Source organism: Aethalodelphis obliquidens, unplaced genomic scaffold, assembly GCF_003676395.1.
Source record: "Aethalodelphis obliquidens isolate GAN/ISIS:26980383/991018 unplaced genomic scaffold, ASM367639v1 scaffold19, whole genome shotgun sequence".
Classification (NCBI taxonomy): Eukaryota; Metazoa; Chordata; class Mammalia; order Artiodactyla; family Delphinidae; genus Aethalodelphis; species Aethalodelphis obliquidens.
The window spans coordinates 1,923,610-1,945,303 of NW_020837963.1; positions in this window are offsets into that span (position 1 = coordinate 1,923,610).

A 21,694-nucleotide genomic window follows, 5' to 3' on the forward strand; every position below is an offset into this window, starting at 1 on the left:
GGATTTTTCCTGTATTCTAAGCAAAAGCACATAGAAATTATCTTAAAAAGCAATTTTTAAAATGAATACAAAACCACAAAAATATATAAAGCAGTAAAAAAATACAAAAACATATAAAGTAGTCAAGTATAAAATGTGCTATAGTCACATGAAGAAAGTCAAAAATGTTAACTGAAGGGCATAAATATGACTTAACACATGAGAAATATACTATTTCTATATATAGGAAAACTAAATATTATAAATATGACAGTTCTGATTGTAATATACAGGTTAATTCAATCTTAAGTGATTCTAGAATTTATCTGGAAGAATAAAAATTGTCAAGAAATCTTTTGGCTTGTAATTTTCTTTTTTTGTGATATCTTTGTCTGGTTTTGGTATCAGAGTGACACTGGCCTCATAGAATGAGTTCAGAAGTGTTCCTTCTTCTGCAATTTTTGGAAAAGTTTCAGAAGGATAGATGTTAACTCTTCTCTAAATGTTTGGTAGAATTCACCTGTGAAGACATCTGGTGCTGGACTTTTGTTTGTTGGGAGTTTTAAAATTATTGATTCAAATCAGTTGATAGCCTTATGGGAGTTCCCTTGTATGTTATTTGTTTCCTTTCCCTTGCTGCTTTTAATAGTCTCTTTATTTTTAATTTTTGTCATTTTGATTACAATGTGTCTTGGTGTGTTCCTCTTTGAGTTATTACTGTATGGAACTCTGCACTTCCTGTACTTGGGTGACTGTTTCCTTTCTCAGGTTAGGGAATTTTTCAGCTACCATGTCTTCAAATATTTTCTCAGGCCCTTCCTCTCTTTCTTCTCCTTCTGGGACCCCTATAATGTGAATATTAGTGTATTTGACATTGTCCCAGAAGTCTCTTAAACTGTACTCATTCCTTTTCATTCTTTTTTTTCTGTCCAGTGACAGTGATTTCCACTGCTTTGTCTTCCAGTTCACTGATCTGTTCTTCTGAATCATTTAGTTTACTATTGATTCCTTCTAGTGTATTCTCCACTTCAGTTATTGTATTCTTCACCTCTGTTTGGTTGTTTTATTTTCTAACTCTTTGTTAAAAAGACTAACTTCTCACTCTGTGTATCCATTTTCCTCCCAAGTTCTTTGATTATCATTACTCTGAACTCTTTCTCAGGTAAATTGCTTATCTCCACTTCACTTAGTTCTTCTTCTGGGGGGTTATCTTTTCCTTCATCTGGAACATGTTCCTCTACCATCTCAGGTTGTCTAAGTTGCTATTTGTATTTTTATGTATGTGGTAGGATAGGTATATTTCTCAACCTTGGTCTTATGTAGCAGATATACTATGTGCCCCAGTAGTGCACTCCCCTCTTGTCTCCCAAGCTATAAGCTTTAGGGATTCCCCCTAACAGGGTTGCGTGGATCCTTCTATTGTGATGGGCTGACTACGTGGGCAGTCTGTTAGGCTTGGTTAGACCCTAGTCTGGTTGGTTGCCAGGTCCTGCCCTGAGTGAATGCTGCTGGCTGCTGTTTATCAAGGCCTGGTCATAAAGCAGCTTGTTGTGGAACCCGAGGGTATCCCAGGGCTAGTGCTGGCTTACTGGTGAGCAGAGTCAGGGTTCTGAAGACTCTGGAGCTGTTGCCCTCCCACTGGAAGGTGAAGCTAGGTCCTGGGGTAAATGCTGGACTACTGGCAGACAGAGATGGCTCCTGGAGTCTGGATGCAGGGCCCAGGGATCCCAGAGCTTGTTTCAGATGGTGGGGGAGGAGAGAATTCCTGACATACTTAGGTATGGAGTTCAGAGTGTCCTGAAGATTACATTGACCTGCTAGTGAGCATTGCCAGTGCCCAGCTGGTACCAGAGTAGGGTCTGGCCTGCTGTTGGTGGGTTGAATCTGCAGGCTGTAGGATTGTAGTTTCCTTGCATCTGGTGTCTGCCCCCTAGTGAGTGAGGCTAGTCTAGAGGCTAGTGCAGGCTTCCTGGAGGGAAGGGGCTGTGCCTGCCAGCTGGTGGGTGGAGCTGTGTCTTGGCCCTCTGGTGGACAGGGCCATGTCTAGAGGTGGCTGTGGGCTCAGAAAGTCTTGAGGCAGCCTGTCTTTTGATGGGTGGGGTTATATCACTACACAGTTAGTTGTTTGGCCTGATGTATCCCAGCACTGGCACCTACAGGCTGTTGGTTGGGGCCAAGTCTTGGTGCTATTGAGCCAAGATGGCAGCCACCAGCAGCAGTGTTCATGAGGTTGAATGTTCCCAAATATGTCTTACACCAGTGTTCATGTCCCCAGCATAAGCTGTAGCCCCCCACCTCTCCAGGAGACTCTCCAAAACCAGCAGGTAGGACTGGCCCAGGCTCCTATCAAATTGCTGCTCTTGCCTTGGATCCCACTTCACATGAGATTTTGTGTGTGCCCTTTAAGAGGGAAGTCTCTCGTTCCCCTAGTCCTGTGGGGCTCCTGCACTAAGCCCCACTGACCTTTGAAGCCAAATTCTCTGGGGGTTTGTCCTGTCAATGCCAAATCCCCCAGCTGGGGTGCCTGATATGGAGCTCAGAACTCTCATTCCTATGGGAGAACCTCTGCAATATAATTATTCTCCAGTCTGTGGATTGTCCACCTGGGGGGTTTTGCATTTGATTATATCACAAGTCTGCCTCTTCTACCCATCTTGTTGTGGTTCCTTCTTTATGTCTTTAGTTGTAGATCTTTTCTGGTAGGTTCCAGTCTTTCTCATTGAGAGTTGCTCTGCAGATGGTTGTGATTTTGGTGTGTTCATGAGAGGAAGTGAACTCAGGGTCTCTCTACTCCACCATTGTTGCTGCTCCTGCAGATCTCTGTGCAGGGTCATGGAAAGTTGAGGGGTTCAGAGGGGCTGTGTCTCCCATGCCGCAGTTAGGGTTGTGGCTGCTTTGTTGGCAGCTCCTCAACACCACTGCCAGGAATATTTTTTAAAAAATTAAAATTATGAGGGAATAATTATAACAGTATGGTGTTGGTGTTAGACTTGACAGACTGGGTGACTAGAATAGTATAAAAGCCAAAAACAGAGATTAGTATAGATTAAAATTACGAGCAGTTAGATTTAGAAATATTGCTCATAGGTTCACCTGTTCATAAGCCCAAAGTGATTGTGAGGGTAATGTAAGATGGCTTCCCCTAAAATATTCCCACCAAATTAGATTGAGATGTAGTCTTTCAGTGTTTTAAATCCAGGCACATCATTCAGGTTCTTGCTGCTCCTCATTCATTGGCTCATCCTTTTGGAAACCTTATCCATTTTGTGGAAGCTGATAAAGTCTCCCATTGTAGACAGCTCTCTCCTTGAAGGTCTCTTAATGAGCCCTGAAGACGCTCAACAGTTAAAATAACGTCACTTGCTATCTCACTGCTCATTTTGTTATGCTGATTAGAATACACACAGAACGGTCTACATAAATGAAGCAGTTTAATTTATAACATTGAAGCCAAGAAAAAAAGGTAGATATTTCTTTAATCACACAATGGGAAACCATTGTGGGATTAAAAGTAATGGAAGAAATCACAAATAATGGTTGAAACATTAAACAAGGCGTAGTTAGTATACTTTCAGCTGAAATTAACAGCACATAAATTACTTCATTGGCCTAAACAATAAGAAATTGTATTGTTTCACAAAACTGGAATCCAGAGAGAGAGCACATTGCAGAGCATTGACATAATCTAGTGACCTCAGATCCTTTTCTTTGTGATTAGTATATCTTCACTCACCTCTGTTGGTTTCATTGTTCACAAACTCCTCTTGTGTTGGCAAGATGAATATAGTAGGTCCAGGTTTCACATCTGCAAACCCTCTTAGTTTGGATTCCCCAGAGGGCAAAGTCTACATACTACTATTTTATTAGAAAGCATAATTCAAGAGAAGCAGGAGTGAGGGAAAATGAGAGTGAAGCAACAATGGAGGGAGAGTCAATTATCAAGTTGACTTCTGCTTGGTATCAAGCACCACTGATTGCTTGATTTTATCATATGCTTGACCCACCAAGAGGTTACAGAAACATTTATGTATCAGGATTGGCTTTCCAGACAGAAGGAGAGAGAAGAATTTATCTACCACTTTTCTCAAGGGTCAAAGTATTACTCAACATAATTCCCCTGAACTTCCAGGTTGTACATATGTGTCATTGAGCAGGTCCCATATCGTCTCATGCTTCAACATCAACAGGAAAGACCTGGAGCATAAGGAAAAGAGAGGAACACAGTGCAAATCTGTCAGATTATAGCCACATGAGGTTGGTAGAGTCTACACAGACATGGTTACCTCAGAGGATGCCAATATGGGAATAACAAGGAAATGTCCTCAATTTGATAAAGGGCATCTACAATAAACATATAGCTGACATCATCTACTATCATCACTTCTATTCAACATTATGCTAGAGGTTCTAGCCAGTGAAATACAGCAAGAAAAAAAATGCAACTGAATTAGAAAGGATAGTATAAAACTATTCTTTTTTGCAGACAATATAATCATCTATGTAAAAGTAATATGAAATTTACAAAAAAGATATTAGAATTAATAAGTGAATTTAACAAGGTGGCAGAGTAATAAGTCATATACAAAAATCAATTGTATTTATATATACAAGCAACAAATTATCAGAAATTACATTTAAAAAATAATGTCATTGATAATACCATCAAAATATTTAAATACTTAGGAATAAGTATAAGACCAATACACATAAAACTGCATATCAGTGCTGTGAGAAAATAAAGGTCTAAATAATTGGAACAATATGCATTGTTCATATGCCAGAAGATTCAATATTGTTAACATGTCAGTTCTCTCCATATTGACTTCTAAATCCCAATCAAAATACCAGCAGTCTCTTTTTGTAGGAATTGACAAGATGATTCTAAAATCCCTATAGAAATGCAAAGAATTTGAAAAAGAAAAATATTGGCAGAATAATACCACCTGATTTCAATATTTATTTTAAATCTATAGTAATCAAGACTATATGGTATTGGTTTTAAGATAGACATAAGGCCAACAGAACAAAATAGAGAGACACTTGTATATGAAAAATTTGTTTTGGACAGTGGTACAAAGACAACTAAATGGAAAGAAGGTAGTTTTTTCAATATATAGTACTGGGACAATTAGATATTCATATTTTTTAAAAAAAAAGGAAAGAAAGAAAAACATACCTTCAATCAACACTTTGGAACTTTGGGCTAACTACAAAAATTAAGTCAATGGATCACTGACTTAAATGTACAATCTAAAACTATAAAACTTATAGAAGAAAATATAGGGACTCAATTTCAGCTCCTACATGTAAAGAACTTGGAAATAATCATTCTCTTCCTTAATACAAGAAAAGCTAGACAAGCTGAATATCAAGAATTTTCTTGGACCCGTTAGGGACCTGAAATTACAGGGTAAATGGCCACCCCAGAATCTGGAGAGACAGTCATATCCCAAGTGTTACAACTGAGATATGCTTAACTGGAACAGAACACACACACACACACACACACACACACACACACACACACCCGAGCCATAAACTAGAAAGAATGCTTACATGGTATTTTGGATGAATTGTTGAAGGCTGAGAGTGAACTACTGTGAGAATAAAAAAATTCTGGGGGCTGTAGTCTTAGGGAGAGCCTTCACACTTTTGTGATATTTTCATCCAGGAATTCTACCAGGTTCTCATGGTAATGCTCTGAAAAAAATCTTCTTATGGCTCCATCAGTCCCCTCTAGCTGAACCTCTACATAACCTCAGAACTCTGTCTTAAGCTCTGAGATTCCTTGACATAAATGGCTTCTCAATCAGTTTCTCTGTTGGGAAAATCCTCTATAGTCACTTGTGAGAAGTCTTTAGAGAGTTTTCAGAAACCACTGTTGCCCACCACAACACTCATTGGGTTGCTGTCTCAAAGAATCCCTCTTTTACAGGGCATAGATTACTCTAAAAGTTAACTCAACACCCAGGGACATTCTGCATTCTCTTTTATCTTAAAATGTTTTAGTCTCCTTTGTAACTGTGGCAGAAACAAGAAAAGCATAAGCCATGACCCTATATGAACCAATAATGGAGGACCTGAGGAGATTTGGAATGGTTCTGTGGTGACTGGGTAGACAGACAACCTCAAAGTTTAAATGGACATGAAACCCAACTTTAAATATAATATTGAAGAAAGGGGTGGAAGGAACGCCAAACGGAATAAGGTTGTCTGCCACCAATCCAAATAGAATGGGACTCACAGCTGGAATGAAATTAAGTCGAGAAACAATAATGATATTTATTTTGGGAATCTAAAGTTGTGAACTGAGATTTACATTCCCTAGGACACTCTTCTTAGGATAAAACAATATTTCTGTTTACTAAAGGCAGGGGAGGAGATAGTCTTAGCACCAGGGCATTGAGAGATCCCTAGATCAACTAGGACTTTTCTGACATTAATGGGTGGTTGCGAAGAGCACCAAAGAAAATGAGGTCACCTGATAATGCTCCTACAGAAAAATATCAATGACTCAGGACAAAAGGAGCATTTCCAAATCCCTCCTTCCATATTTTCTGATAACTACCCTCCTCCCCCAATCTCTGCTTTTTGTAAAAAATTAGGTTTTTTGGTGATAAGAGGGTTTTATCCTTAAAGTTGTTGTTAATGTTTATTTTTGTGAAAATATGTCCTTTTGAGTCAAATTGGAATCATTTCATGCCAGCAGGTATTATGAAGTCAGTAAAATTTCCTAAAGGGCCTATGAGACAGAGTAGGCTTCATTTTTTTCTATGTTGCATTGAGACTTGAGGGCATCTATGGCTACTATAGGAAGTGTTCTATCACTGTTGATAGGGGGTATCTCCCAACTCATCAAGGACAGGTCTGTGCCATAGGCAGTCACTGCCCTCCAGGCTCGCTTCTCATGCCAAGTAAATCTTCAGAGTAGTCTCCGTGGACGGGTGAGACTTATGTCAAAGTTTATAAGATGCATACATATCCTGGAGACATTAATCTTCCCTGTTGGAAAGGTATAAGTTAGATGGTATTACAAATTAAATATTTGGGTGTGGCTACAATCTAGAGGTTCTTATAGAACAGACATAATGGTTGAGTTGGAGATGATGGAAGATGGAGTCAGTGTTGGTAGACCAAGGATATAGCTTGAAGGAGGTATAAGAAAAGTAAAATTTAGTAGGCAACCAAAAGTAGTGTTATATCTTGCCTTAATCCCCTATTTCCCATTCTTCCAATGCCCACAGGTGAGAATTTACAGAATCTTTGGGCACCTGCTCAATTATGACTATTACTAATTCATACTGGCCACTGATCCTGATCCAACATATGTCCTATGTCTTGTAACTATGTTATCATCTTTTCCACTTATGTCTAATTCTCTGATTTGGTAACCTATCTGCAAGCTGGGATCCTCTAGGACTATAATCTACTATGTTCCTAGAACTTCCTGCTCTTGTCCCTGTATTCCAGCTACTTGTTGTCACAGACCCTGGACTAGTATGCCTATCATAGGGCCTTCCAGATACAAATCTCTGCCTACTAAAACATCTTTACTTTCACATTCTCCCAAATTTTCCTGCTGCTAAGAATCGCCTAGAATTTGACTGATGGTCTTTGTTCTAGAGCCTCCCTGAGTTCTTTGCCCCACAATAAGGATATGCCTTGTCACCAGGACTTGAAACATCCCTTCCTTTCCCTGTCAATCCTGCCTACTGTGGAGTGTGTGGGCAACCAGACTTGGGGAGTTCCCCAAAATGAAGAGATCAAATAAGAGCCAGGGATCAAAGTTATTTGGACAATTGAGAGTTCAGGACACTACATTGTGTCAGATGGCAAAGGAAAGGGAAATGAGGAATGAGCTCTTTGACAATATGTCAAGGAACAGCTAAAAGTGGGGACACTTTTTCCTCGAGGCCTCCTGTTGGATGATTCTATATTTTGAGCTCTGTTCCGAACAAGGCAGTTACATGCTTTCTCTTAGGGTTAGAGTTCATGACTCAACTTCCAGGACAAAAGCCAACCCATATTTCTGAGGCAGAAAAAGCTGATTTACATAAGAAACTAGTAAGTAGATTAAACTAAATGTGTTATGTGATAAAAGATACGGACAAATATTATAGAAAGCAAGAAGTATGCTTGACGGTTATGAGCTCATGCTTTGTAGTAGAACGACTTGAGTTCAAATCTAGACTCAACAATTATGAATTCTGTAACTCTGAGCAAAACTCTCAGGCTCAGTTTCTTTTTAGATTGAATGACAATAATAATATAACCTGCCTCATAGTGTTCTTGTGAGAGTTGAATGAAATAATGCACAAAAGCACTTGGAAGTGTCCCTCGTACACTACTTATGTGCCAGTAAGTGTTGTCTTTCTTGTTGATAGAAAATAAATCTGCAAGCCAAATGCAAGAGAATTTAGCCTATGGAGAAACTGTCATCATACATAAAATGAAGTTATTGCAGGTATGAGGCAGTAGAGCAGTATGATTAATACCCAGGTCTTATACTTACACTTCAGTTGTCTTACTAGCTGTGAGACATTGGCCATGTTATTTAACCTCTCTGAACCTGACTTCCTACATCTGCAAGGCATGTATATTTCATGTATATGTTGAGAAAAAGCATGTGAAATGCTTAAAGCAGTGCCTGGTCCTTAGTAAATTCTCATTAAGAGATAACAATTGTCCTTTCATTTTACTCTAAGTGAAATAAGCCAGCCACAGAAAGAGGTACAGCATGACTCCACTTATATGTGGTATTTAAAAGAGTCAAATTCATAGACTCAAAGAGTGGAACAGTGGTTCCCAGAGGCTGGAGGGGGGTGGATATGGGGAGTTACTAATCAATAGGCATAAAGTCTCAGTGAAGCAAGATGAATAAGCTCTAGACATCTTTGTACAACATTGTCCCTATAGTCAACAGTCACGTGCTTTACACTTAAAACTTTGTTCAGAGGGTAGCTCTCATGTTGTGCTCTTGCCATAATAAAATAAAATTTAATACATAAATAAAGAAAACGACAACAGAATAAAAGAGGTAACAATTGTCATTAATGAAACCATTAATCTAGGTGTGAAGGCCTAAAGGCCTTGGCTTAGAGTGATGAGAATGGAGGCAAAAGCACAAATCTTACAAATGAAGGAAGAGCCAAGGGTGTGTGTGTAAGTAGGCAGGCAGTGCTACCCCTAGTTCATATTTAGATGAGTCCCCCCCATCTCTCAGGATTTCTCTGGGTAGTGTCACTGCCTGGCTCCAGAAGAAACCCAAAAGCATAAAGGTTGAGGTAAGGGCCCTGGTTTCCCCAAGATACAGCTGATGCCTGGGTCCTAAACAGAGCACAGATTTCTAATATGAATTTGAAAATCAGGAAAAACTTTTCAGGTGTGAAAAGAATCACTTGTAATTAGCACATTCCCTGTTTAACAGCATTATTTGCATGCAAAGTGGCTTTTAGGTTGCCTGGCAACCATTTGTTGACCTTTCTTCAGCAGGCTAAACATTTTCCTTGTTTATACAACAATTTTCTGTACAAACTCTTTCTTTAGATCTTGCCTGGGGAAGCAGGAAATCAAACTAGAAAAGTTTGCAAATCCTTTTTTGCAAGATAGACAAATAAATGAGCATTGGCACTTTGTGTTGAAATAGACCTCAAGGGGTACCAGTTTCCAAATGGTGCTTTAAAATTCTGAAGAAGGTAATTAAAAATATTTTTTCCCTTCCCCTCTTCCCAGGCTGAATGGAACAGAACTTCTGGGTTGGCCTAATAGTCTGAATTTTTACCAGATGCCGCAGATTATTAGTGTAAACAGCTGGGTTTAGGAATCAGCATTTCAGGTTACTCCCTTTGGAATTTCTGCCACGGAATCAATGACCAAGTTGGTCAACTGGTTTAACGCCTGATTTGTGATGAAGATGGGCTGTCAGTGTCACGAAGTTCACCAGATTTCACACCTCTCTTCCTCCAAAGCCAGTGTCTTCCCATTGCCTGCATCTCAGTGAGAACCAGACATCTTCCTACAAATTCTGTGGCACAAAGGAAGTCTATCCTGCCAGCCCCGCTTGTATAAAGCATCTACTGAGAGGCACTATCACACAACCCTTAGGGTATCATCCAATTTATTAACCAAAAATGAAGGTATTGTTATTATTCAAGTTTTACAGATGAGAAAACTGACACTCAGAAGTGGTAAATAATTTGCCCAAGTCCTCATAGCTCAGAACTCCAGGGCCAGGATTACAACCAAGTGCATTTTTTGCTATTCCATGTGGCCTTAGAAGGGAAAGTTGTCCTGTTTCCCTTGCTCCAGGTAGGGCATTTTGGCTTTCATTGACATGGTACAAAGAAAGAGAACATCCTCCCTGTGCTGAGGGACTTACAGCTCAATGGGGAGATAGGAGGGCAGCCCCTGTTCTCCCAACTGGAAGCAAGCTTCATCTCCTCTGAGCCTCCCTCCCCTTGGCTTATGTCTCTCTAAGTGACATTCTGACCAGATTCCTGTCTGATCCCAATCCTTTCCCCCAGTAGACCAAGCTCCTTGCAGGCAGAGGCTGTGACCTGTTTGGAGTCATGCTCAGCACTGTTGCCCTCTGTCACCCCACCTCTGGTGCCTGACCCATGGTCTCACTCCTACTTTGCATGAGGTAAAGATGTGTTGTGTGAGAGGATAAATAAAATGGAAGCGTATGAGTTAAAGAATCTCAGATTGAGCTGAATCAGAAAGACATGATCCAATATAAGCTATCTCTTGACCTGTCAGGCTTTCCAGGAGCCCTGGAAGAATCAGAATGCCTAAGGAGGAAATTATACAAAGGTACACACTCATTTTCACATTTGTTTTAGAATACCTTGAATAGTAGGGCAATTTCTAAGTTGTATCCCCAAAGAAATTGTATACATCTTAAGTACTGAATTAAATGACATATTCTTGTCCTCATGCCCAGGCCTGGCTATTTCTTAGGGACCTAGGTCAGGGACCTCCTTTGTCTCCATGATTCAGGTCCTTTAGAGTGAAACTCCAGGGCTTTGTCCAAACACAGCCAACTTTCCTTGTCAACACTGCAACTCTAGGAACCTGTTCATATTAGTGGCATGAGACCTGGGACCTTCAAGCATACACATGGAATCTACCCATTCCCCTGGGTAATTTAGGTGGTGGTTGGGAGAAACAAGGTGAAAAACCCATGAACAGATCTGGAAACCATATCTTGCCTCTGGGGAAACTGTGGGTATTTATTCTGGGTAAAAGGAGACCTAAGAGGAGTTAGGGCAACTGCCTCGGTGCGTTTGATGAACTGTCATGAAAAAGAAGGAAGAGCACCAAAAGAGGAATTATGATCTGTGTATACGAATAAAGCCTGCCTGTTGAGGAGTCCCAATTCACTGAGGGCATCCATATGCCATGACTTTGTATTTTTCCAGTCTCAGCTTTCAACTGTGCGTCATTGAATCCCTTCTTCCTGCAGGGTAGCAGTGGACATTTTGTCCTAATTCTAGAATTATTTTTTTCACTTTCAGTTAGTGAAATTTACACTAGTATAGTTTTTTATCTTTGAAAATTTTTTTCTCTTTCTCTTTTTTAATGTACTTGAAGATGTGGTATCAGACATACATTCGAAACTTTTTTTTTAGTTTTATTGAACTGCCCATAGCTAAAGAATATAATTTGATACATTTTGACATATGTATATATTCATTAAATGGTCACCAAGATCAAGATATGAACATATCCATCACCTCCAAAAGTTTTCTGGTACTCTCTTGCAATCTGTCTCTCCTGTGGTCATTTCTTTTCTCACCCTCTCCTCAGGCAATCAGTGATCTACTTTCTGTCACTATGCATTTATTTATATATCCTGTTATTTTTTGTAAATAGAATTACAGTGTATGTAACTCTTTTTTTCTAGCTCCTTTAACATACTCAACATAATTATGTTGAGATTCATCTATGCTATTGTGTGTATCAAAACTCCATTCCTTTTTTTTTTTTTTTTTTTTTTTTTTTTTGCAGTACGCGGACTTCTCATGTTGTGGCCTCTCCCGTTGCGGAGCACAGGCTCCGGACGCGCAGGCTCAGCGGCCATGGCTCACGGGCCCAGCCGCTCCGCGGCATGTGGGATCTTCCCGGACCGGGGCACGAACCCGGGTCCCCTGCATCGGCAGGCGGACTCTCAACCACTGCGCCACCAGGGAAGCCCTCCATTCCTTTTTATGGCATTGTATGGATATACCACAATCTGTTTATCTATTTTTTTGTTGATAGATACATGGATTGTTTCCCGTTCTTGGCTATCGTAAATAAAGCTGCTATGAGCATCCATGTACAAATCTTTGCTGTAAACATATGTTTTTATTTCCCTTGGGTTAATAATTAGGATTGGGATGGCTGGGTCATATAGCAGGTGTTATTTAACTTTCTAAGCAACACTAAACTCTTCAAAATTGCTTGTATCGTCTTCCATCCTCACAGGAATGTACACAACTTCTAACTCCCCCACATCTGTCAACACTGGATATGGTCAGTCTTTAAATTTTAGCCTTCTAAGAGGTTTATAGTGGTATCTGAATGCAGTTTTTATTTTCCTTTCCCCAATGAGCCTCTTTTCATGCGCTTATTTAAAAATTTTTAATCTTCTTTGGTCAAATATCTGTTGAAATGTTTTGCTCATATTTGTATTGGGTTGCTTGTTTTCTTATTTTTACATTTTGAGAGTTCTTTATATATTCTGGATAAAAGTCCTTTATGATGTATAATTTGTCCATATTTAGATCCTGTCTGGGACTTGTGTTTTCAAATGGGTGGTGACCCATTTGTGGGCCTTTCAAAAAGCAAGTAAAATAGAAGTGCAACTTAAATGGTAGTGTTTTGTCGATATTTTTTCAGTAAAAAAATTCTCTTAACATTTTCTTAAGTGTCTTTTGCAAACACTTTCAATTTTGAGAAAGTCCAATTTATTAGTTTCTTCTTTTTTTGTTTTATTTTGGTACGTGGACCTCTCACTGTTGTGGCCTCTCCCGTTGCAGAGCACAGGCTCCGGACGTGCAGGCTCAGCAGCCATGGCTCACGGGCCCAGCCTCTCCGCGGCATGTAGGATCTTCCTGGACCAGGGCATGAACCCGTGTCCCCTTCATCTGCTAGGCAGACTCTCAACCACTGCGCCACCAGGGAAGCCCTCTGCTAAGATTTTTCACAAGGATTACCTCATTATTCTTTTTATGGATCATGTTTTCAATGTCATATCTAAGAAATTGTCACCTAACTCAGGAGCACGAAGTTTTTCTCCAGTTTTCTTCTAGAAGTTTTATTCTTTTAGGATTTACATTTAGTCTATGATTCATTTTGAGTTAATATTTGCATATGATATGAGTATGTACTCAAGTTCACTTTTACGTATATGCATATCCAGCACCTCTTGTAGGAAAAATTGTCTTTCTACACTGAATTTTGCACCTTTGAAGAAAATAAGTTGTCCGTATATGTGGCAATTTATGTCTGGACTCTCCTTTCTATTCAATGGTATATGTGTCTATCTTTATGCCAATAGTACACTGTTTTAATTACTGTAGCTTTATAGTAAGTCTTAAAATCAGGTAGTGTTAGCCATCCAGTTTGTTCTTTTTCAAAGTTGCCTTGGTTCTTGTAGGTTCTCTGTATTTCCAGAGGAATTTTAGAATCAGTTTGTCAATTTCTACAAAAGTTCTAGTGAGTTTTTTTTTTTTTTTTTTTTTTTTGCTGTATGCGGGTCTCTCACTGTTGTGGCCTCTCTCGTTGTGGAGCACAGGCTCTGGACACGCAGGCCCAGCGGCCATGGCTCACGGGCCCAGCCGCTCCGCGGCATGTGGGATCCTCCCAGACCGGGGCACGACCCGTGTCCCCTGCCTGGGCAGGCAGACTCCCAACCACTGCGCCACCAGGGAAGCCTGCTAGTGAGATTTTGATTGCAATTGCATTGATCTAGAGATGAATTTGAGGAAATTGACATCTACCCCAAGAACACATTTATTTAAGCCTTTTAAAATTTCTCTCAGTAATATTTTACAGTTTCAATGTGTAAATTTAACACATATTTTGTCAAATTTCCCCTCAATATTTTATGTTCTTCATGCTCTTTTAAGTCATTCTTTTAAAGTTTTAATTTGAAATTTTATTCCTCTTCCTATTGAGACTGGGGATGGGAAGAGGAGGTGGGGTTTATTGAGGGGGGGAGCCATCTGTGGACTCTCAGAAAGCCCTGAAGGGAAGCTGCAACTGTTCACAGTGAGCAGGGACTTTGGCCTTTGCCACAATCCAGGACAACAGGAAAAGCTCTAAAACACATCTGGGCACAGAAGTTATGGAGATAGAGGATCTTATCAAATATTCCAAAGAACTTTTTACTGATCAGAGGGTTGCTAAAAAGGCTGAAGCAGGTACTGAATTATATGGGAATAAGAAATTCCTATTTGGAATGTGGAAAAGTAATTTATATGTTAGAGTCATAAATTCAATATAGTCATCATTTCAACATTAAAAATGAATTAGAATGGAATAAAATAGCATAGGATGGGATAGAATATGAGAAGACAGGATATGTAATATCAATTGAACCACATACAATAGTTAGAGTTTCCAGAAACTTTTGTTTCATTCTCATTCTCTTCCTCTCTCATTCAATCACATGTATGCACTATGCTGCAATATAAAATGGAGGTTTTCTTGTAGATTTTGTAGCAGTTAAAGAACTTTGAAGCTCCTGAGCTAAAGGACTTTCACTCTACAAAGCTGTGATTCTCTGAAGTGCAGGAGACACTACTCAGTAAGGGAAGGTTTACAGTTGTTGCTGACAGTCCTTTAGGTTCTCCCTCTAAGTCAAAATCTGCTTTGAGTTTGTCAACCTTAAGGTAATTTTGAGCAATATCTCTTAAAGCAGACTGCTACCTTTGCAGAACAGTGGAGAAGTATGGCTATAGACAGTCTGAGGGTGCTCTGGGCCCCAACTCACTCTGCTTGATCCAGAGGAGTGGAGCTGGTATCTTCTCCCCACAGAGGAGCAGTCTGAGCCATATAACTTGCCACACAGCAATCCAGAAACATGTAGTTAATTCTCTAGTGCCTTGTAAGTTGTCAGCACTGTTCTTAAACTCTGTTTCAGCCCCTGAAACAAGAAGCTGCTCTCCGGAGGCTCTCCTATTTACTTGGCAAACAGAACCTAATATCCCCTAAATAAATCACAGACCAAAACAACATATAAATAAGGGCTAAGCTGCATATAACATAAGTACAAAAGGAGTTCAGAGGCAACAGAGAAGGGATGAGCAAACGGAGGGGCCTTCTCTGGTAGACTCGGACTAATCATGAAGGATGGATAGGCTTTAGACACCTAGAGGGAAATGTAGGGCATTCCACAGTCAGAAGATATTAGTTCATGAATTTGAATGCGTCACACAGGTTTTGTCCTCCATCATGTACCCACTCCAGAAAAAAAATAATGGCCTATTATGTGCTCCAACTAATTCTCTAATCTGGGAGTGAGTCCAATGCCATGACAGAGAGTTTTCATTATATTTAAATGTGTGATCACGTATTAGATTATTGATTACCTTTCTCATTCAGCTATCCTACCCCTAAAACCTGTGGCATACGCAATAACTTGGTTCTGTAACCATGATAAACAAAAGACCTACCACCTACCCTCAAATTTTATCCAGTTGTAGAGAAAAATTGTGACCCAGTAAGAAAAGTAAAATGCTATCGATATGAACCAATAATAATCAAGCTAAGAGGCTCCATAAACAAGGAAAAAATTCAGCGTCATAAGGAGGTCAGGGTGAGGACCAGTATAGTCAGGAAAAACATCCTGGAAGAGGTTGGTGTTTATGTCTGTGACAGTCTTGTGGGTCCTTCTCAGCAGTGACTCAGCAAATTGATTTTGGAGGCAGCCTCTGGGCACTTACATCCCACTGATGGGTTTATAATGAAAATGCTGACGCACTGCTCAGTTGCACTGGGACTGTTGAGCAGCGCTACAGAATTGAGTGCGTCATTTCCCCTGAACAATGCATCTCATTCATTGCTTGAAGTGTGACCATTCATGTTGAAAATGAAATTCCACAGAGTGATCTGCTTGGGGAAATTATTCAGAGATACTCACTTAAATATCTTGCTATCTTTTGTGGTCCTCAATTAAGGCTCACAAGAACCTCTCCAGGGTAAATTGGTGCCAATCTAGGCATTGAAAGTAGAAGAAAAAGTAATGAAAACCCAAAACTTGTACAAACTTTCAAAAGTCATCTCTAAGGACACAAGAGAGCAGCTAAAATTGATTATAACTAGAACATTTAGAATATTAGTGTAAATGAAAGAACCATTGAAATTAAGAAACCTTGGTGCTAGTCTTGATTCCACCTGTAGCTACCTGGGTGCTTTGAGATAATACAGAGATATACACATTATTAGACTTAGAAGGCATAACCTAGCCTAAACACTTTTTGTAAAAAAAGAAAGTAGAAAAACATAAGGCATATAAAGAAAAATCAAATAATACTTGGGTTTCCATCATTTCTAATTAAACCTGAAAATTTCCTATACTTGTATTATCTCTTCAATATACAAATAATTAATATATTATAGAAGGGAGTCTTCTTGGACCCCTCACCCAATATGCAACCACTATCATGAGTTTGATTCTTTGTCTGTTTAAAACATTCTGTAAAAAAAAAAAAACACATTCTGTAGAGTTGATTACATGTATGTGCATGTGCATATTTTATGAGACTTAAAAATTTTACATAATAGGCATCAATGTTATACACAAAGTATTATTCTGAAACTTGCTTCTGCATATACATTTGGATTTATTTCTGCCACCTTATTTTGCATGTTCTCATTATGATATTTTTGGTTTACTTCTTTTTTCCCCTTTATTAGCAGTCTCTGTTGGATTGATATAATTTTCTTTGTTTTGCTCTTTCCCCACATACACTAGTTGGTAAGTTACACATTTTATTTCTATTCTTTTAGTGGTTGCCTTCAAATTTTCAATATACATATTCTATTATTAATCTTCTAACAAACTGTACGTAAAGAATCTTAGTGTACCTCATACTCCTTAGATCTCCTCACTTCCAGTTTTCATGCTATTGCTATCTAGAATTTTAATTCCAACATGTTTTAAACACAAAAGAAACATATCTTCTTTATTACTTATAGTAAATATCTATTTATTTTTATCATCATTATATTCAATTTCTTTGCTCACCAACTTTCTTGAATCCCACTCCTTAGTTCTGAATTTACTATTCTTTTTGACGAATTATAGGCTTTAATAATTCTTGCAGTGAGTATCTGATACTAATAAACTTAGTCCTTAAATGTCTAAAGATGTCTTTGTTTTACACTTACTCTTGAAGGCATAACATTCTGTATTCACAATTATTTTCCCATGGCACTTTGAATGAATTCTTTTATTAATTAAAAAATGAGCTGTCAACCAGATGCTGTTCTTTTTAGGTAATTGTCTCCTCTAGTTGGTTTTTCAGTCTATGTGTGGATGTATTCTTTTTATTTTTCCTGCTGTGTACATCATGGCTCTCCCTAATTTGAAGACTCTTCTCTTTCTAATTTTAGAAAATTTCAGCCATTATTTAACTCTTTTAGACCTTTTCCCTCATTCTTTATATTTTTCTTCTGAAATTCTTGTTAGACATATATTGATACTTCTCAGCCTCCAGGTCAATTTCTCTTTTATTTACTATCACTTATCTCTTTGTTTCCATACTAGGAAATTTCCTCAATTCTATCTTTCATTTTGTAATTTCTTTGGTTATGTTAGCCTAATATTTAACCCACTCTTGAGTTTCCCATACTCCTGTCTTATTCCTTTGAGAATTTCAAGGATATCGATTTGTAAAGATATTTTTAGATTTTTTTCATTATGTTTTTTTTCCTGGAATAAGAATTCTTCCATTTTTTTGGTTTCACTCATCTCTTGAAGAGTTCCCTCCTGCACCCCTTTCTTGTGGTCCATCTTATGATTGCCTCAGCCCATGCCTCTCGAGGTCTGGATCTGTAGGAGGCCTGATGTCAGCAGCTCAGGTCTACTCTCAATGCCAGTACCTGTAACAGCCTGGGAATCAGGCTCATGTGAGAATCTTGACTTTGGCAGTAGACTTTTGGAAATAATCATGTTTCTAGAAGCCACCTGGGAAGACAAGAGGGGATATTCCAATTTCTATCACAGTCTGATCTCAGTTTGGAGCCCACACATTCTGATTTGAGGATTATCCACACACAGCTAGTCTCATCCCCTTGGTGACCATGAGATTTCAGCCTCTGCTTATATCTGTAATTTCCTTTCGTTTTTGGGCCTTGGATTTCTTTTTTCTTAATATTTAGTACAGTTCTGTGTTTCTTTTTAAATAAATAAATTGATTTTATTCTGTGTGTTTGGAGTTGAAGGGAGTGTGTATTACACAGGAACTTTCCTCTACCATGGAAATTTCCTTCATTTTTCAGACATGGAAACTTAACCCCAGAAAAGTGAGCCAGCTTGCCCAAAATTATTGCCAATATGTAGATTATAAAGCTCTTCTCCACCTTAAACACATCGTACATTGTCTCTTTGCCTAAAGATTTTTGATGTTCAAAATGCAGAGAGTAATACCTACCTTGCCTCTTATCAATTCATTATTGCAGGAATCAACATTGCAAATAAATATGAAAGTATTTTGAAAACAAAAAGTTTAGTGTCATTAACATTTCTATTCTGATGGAAATTGTGAGCGATGTCAATATATACTTACATTGCTAAGAAATTACTTCTGAGTTCTCCACCATAGAATTTACTTTTTTCATATTCCTTTTCCACCCTCAAAGTCATTTTTTGATACTAAATAAAAGAAGAACTCTTGGATGGAAGGTGATGCACTATGGTAAACTTACAGATACTAAGGAACAAATTTTGTTTCCATATACTCAACAAACATTTTTTGAATACCAATGTGTCCATGCACTTAAGTGCCTGGGAAGTAGTCAGTAGATTCTTTTTAAAGAAATAAACTTTTTATTTTTAGAAGAGTTTTAGATTTATAGAAAAATTGCAAAGATAGAGTTCCCATATACTGTACACCTATTTCCCCCTATTATTAACATCTAATATCAGTATGGTACATTTGTCACAATTAATGAACCAACATTGATCCATCATTTTACTTTTATTCAGATTTCCTTAGTTTTTACCTTTTTCTTCTCAAGGATACAATCCAGAACACCACATTACATTAGTTATCATGTCTCTGTAGGCTCCTCTTCCCTGTGACAGAAAGTCAGACTTTATATTTTTGATGACCTTGACAGTTTTGAGGGCTACTGGTTGGGTACTCTGTAGAATGTCCCTCAGTTGGAATTTGTCTGATGCTTTTCTTATGATTAGAGTGGGATTGTGGCTTTTTGGAGGAAGAACACAGAGGTAACATGTCATTAACATCATTTCATATCAAGGATACATGCGATCAAGATGACATCATTTTTGATGTCTGAGGTAATATTTGTAAGATTTGTCAACTGGAAAATTACTCTTTGTCTCTTGTTCATACCTTGTTCATGAACTATTATTCATGCCCCAAGAGGACATACACTATGAGCAGCAAACACTTAAAGAGTGTAGAGTCACGTTCTACCTTCTAAGGGGCTGACTATCGACATAAGTTGTATGGAATTGTTCTGCATAGGAGATTTGTCTATTCTGTTCATTTATGTATTCATTTATTAACTAACTTAGTATGAAAGGGTTCATAACATGCCACTTCATAATATGCCACTTTGGCATATCGATTATTTTGAGCTAATGGCACTTGAGAAACAGCAGATGCAAGAAGGGCTCTCTGACCTCCCCCTTTATACTTAAAACCAGGTCTTAAAATGTCCCATGAGAAAGGTACCTTCTCTGTACCAGGATGAGAAGCACATTGCTATCACCAGAAACTGGGAATCAACTCTGAAATGGACCTATACAAACAAACCTTCCAAAATGACCCATATCTTCCATTGGTTTTCTCCATCTATTTCCTAGTCACCATGCCATGATTTGCTGCCCCTATTCCAACACTTTGTCTTTTCACATTCCCCACAATTTATCATTCTTTGTTCAAAACAATATATAAGTTTTTGTGCCTAACAGCTTTTTCAGGTCTTCATTTTTCTTCTGAAGACTCCCATGTACACATAAAGATATTTAATAGAATTTATATGTGTTTCTCCTGTTAATATATCTTCTGCTAGTTTAATTCTTAGCACTAGCTGCAGAACCTAAGAAAACAGAAGGAAGCTTTTCCTCCCCTGCAGACTTATGGATATTTATTATATTTTACTACTTTATTCATTTTGTTGCCCAAATTATTCCAGTTTTGGCCATTGGGAGCTCTTTTCTCTTGTGTACCTTTGACATGCCCACCATCTATGTGTACATTGTCTGTGTGTATATGTTATGTATTTAAACACTTTTCTATATTTTTGGTGCTGCAAAATCCTCTAAGCTTATCTTGTGTATTTCCTGCCCCAGTCCTAGAATCAGCTGTTTCTCCAAGGAGCCCTGGTTCCTTTTAGTAAGGAGATTATTGACTAAAAGAAAAAGTTGCATTGAATCCAACATGACTAGACATTACTTTCTTTATTCATCCCACTTATAAAATATTTGGTACTTTTCCTCCTGTCAGTCTCACAGGAATGCTGAGATTAAAGTGAGTGATCTCACAAAGCCATGATTTCTTTGAAAGGGATGACTTTCAAAATGGGGATGTATAACTCCTGGAGAAAATTAGGAAAGTCCACAAAGATAGCAAAGAATTTCACCTATAATTGCCAATAGAGACCACACATGTCTTCTAAACATGGGTCTAATATTGAACTAACAAATGAAGATTTCTTAAATGCAAGAGTAAATTAACCTGGAAATACACTAAATTTTAAGAACTAAAATCTCTTTTCTTTAATCAGAACGAAGGGCAAGACCTCAGCAGTTATTAAAAGCTGTTATTGCTGGTTTAAACAAAGAAACTAAATGTTTATTATTGCAATGTATCCTTTTATATGTGCCCAGACTCCAAAGTCCAGTTTTATTTTTAAGGTACCCCAACAGAGTGGTCGCTATAGATATAGCAAAATTCCAAAGGAGAGCATGCTGCGCCTTTGGAAAAACAGTTCCATTTCTAAAAGCAAGGGATACATATTGAGGCTTAAAGGGAGTTGATCCTTAGGATAAATTCATAGCTAATGTAAGGTTTTCAGAATAAAATCTAAGATTTCAGGAAAATCTAGGGACCAGTTATGTAATGTTCAAAGGAAACAGTGAGTATGAGTGAGCCTTAGTTTTTACCCAATGCTTAAGGCAAATTATTCTACTCAATATTGGAAATAAAAAATTAGTTTGTTTCTTTTTGTAATAATGATAATGAAGAGGAGGAGAATGAAATGAGGATGATGAAAACTGGAGTTCTAGGCACTTGAGTTGTAAGTTGCTTCAGTTCAGAAATAACCACAGTGATGGAACTTGACTTTGGTCTGGTCCTCTCTCAAAGAGAAAGGGACCAGATCCTATGGGAAGGGTTTCTCATGACCTTTTCTTTGAACCTGCTTCTCCCACCTGAATTTCATGGCAAGGTATGCTCATGTACGAACCTTCAAGATGGCAAATTAATTTCTCAAATGGAGTTTTCCATCCTGGGAAGGCCAGGTGTATGAG